This window comes from Hemitrygon akajei, unplaced genomic scaffold (genome assembly GCF_048418815.1).
Source record: "Hemitrygon akajei unplaced genomic scaffold, sHemAka1.3 Scf000046, whole genome shotgun sequence".
In the NCBI taxonomy this organism is placed as follows: Eukaryota; Metazoa; Chordata; class Chondrichthyes; order Myliobatiformes; family Dasyatidae; genus Hemitrygon; species Hemitrygon akajei.
In genome coordinates, this window is record NW_027331932.1 from 5,191,135 (window position 1) to 5,193,335 (window position 2,201).

A 2,201-nucleotide genomic window follows, 5' to 3' on the forward strand; every position below is an offset into this window, starting at 1 on the left:
GGAGGCAGATACACTAGTGAAATTTAAGAGGCTACTAGACAGGTATATAGAGGAATTCAAGGTGGAGGTTTATATGGGACACAGTGTTTGAGTGTCGGCACGACATTACGGGCCGAAGGGCCTGTAATGTGCTGTACTATTCTATGTTCTTGTTCTATGTAACTGTGAGTTGTGTAAGAAAAGTTGTGTTTGACGGAGTTGGGGAGGGGTTTTGGAGAGGGAGGGTGTTATGTTTATGGGGAAGAGTGTTTTAGAGTTACACTGCAGGGCGTGACTGTGTTGCCTCACTACAGGAAGGATGTGGAAGCCATAGAAAGGGTGCAGAGGAGATTAACAAGAATGTTGCCTGGATTGGGGAGCATGCCTTATGAGAATAGGTTGAGTGAACTCGATATTTTCTCCTTGGAGCGACCGAGGATGAGCGGTAACCTGACAGAGGTGTACACGATAATGAGAGGCATTGATCATATGGACAGTCCGCGAGATTTTGCCGGGGCTGAAATGTTTGACACAAGAGGACACAGATCAAGGTGCAAGGGAGTAGGTACAGAGGATATGTCTGAGGTAAGTTTTTCACTCAGAGAGAGGTGGGTACGTGGAATGGACTGCCGGCAATGGTGGTGGAGGCAGATACGAAAGCGACTTTTAAAAGACTTTTGGAGATGGAGCTTAGAAAAATAGAGTGCTAGATTAGGGACATGTTCGGCATAGAATTGTGGGCTGAAGGGCCAGTATTTTGCTGTAGGTTTTCTGTGTTTCTATGTATAGTTGAATGACGATTTCTCTTGGATTGCATAGAAACCGTATTTTATGCACAGGTCGCAACTTCCTTGAAAGAGAATCCAAAGATCCAGCTGTCTGAGTTCCTCATTCCTGCTCCAACACCTTAGTCGCGTGTTAATCTGTATTATCCTCTCTTGCCTTCTGAGCCACAGATCTGATCTCATTGCCAGTGTCCTGCCTGTCAGACATATTTCTAATTGTATATTTGCACCGCTTTCCTCCCACCCAGAAGTATGAAAGGTGGTATACGTATTATTGAGGAGATTGCCCACAGCAGGCACTCTGCACTGGGCCTGGCTTTCAAAACTATTTCATCCTCCTGACTGTCACGCAGTTTCCTGTGAACTGCACATTGGGTCAAACTAACACCCATATGTTCCCTCTATCAGCTTCTCAGTTTAACGAATGATCCCGAGATCATCCCGTTCCAGTTCCAGATCCTTAAAGTCGTCAGAGACACTGGAGTTCTCCATTACCATAGCATTACGCAATCCCGGGGTCAGACACAGAGTGAGTCTCCCTCCACACCGTCCCAACACACACTCCCGGGATCAGACACAGAGAGAAACTCCCTCCACACCGTCCCATCACACACTCCCGGGATCAGACACAGAGCGAATCTCCCTCCACACCGTCCCATCACACACACCCGGGGTCAGACACAGAGTGAATCTCCCTCCACATCGTCCCATCACACACTCCCGGGATCAGACACACAGTGAAGCTCCCTCCGCACCGTCCCATCACACACTCCCGGGGTCAGACACAGAGCGAATCTCCCTCCACATCGTCCCATCACACACTCCCGGGATCAGACACAGAGTGAAGCTCCCTCCGCACCGTCCCATCACAAACTCGGGGGGTCAGACACTGAGTGACGCTCAAGTAACAACGATCCATCACACCACACATGGTCAGGCACAGGCTGAGGCCCCTCCACATTACATTCTCCCTCGTGCAGACACAAAGTGAAACCTCTTCTTCCTCGTCTCGTCATACACTCGTGTTTCAGACATAATGTACAGTTCCTGTCCACACATTCATTTCGGGAGGACTGGACTGTACAAAAGAGGATGTAATTTTAAGACCTAATAAGGAACTGTTAGGCCACATTCGCAGCATTGTGAGCAGGTTTGGATCCCATAACTGACAAACAATGAGCTGAAACTGAAGAAAGGTTCAAAGATGTTCACAGAAATTATTGCAAGAACTGAATGGGATTTCATATGACAAGCCTTGAATTGTTCTGGGCCTGAGGGGTGGCCTCAGTGAAACCTATCGAAAGGAAAGGAATTGATAGAGTGGATGTTGAGAGGATGTCCCCTGTGGTCGATTACTCCGAGACCAGAGAACACAGACTCTGGGTTGAGGGGCGTACTTTTAAAAGGAGGTTGAGGGAGAATTTCTTTAGACAGAGT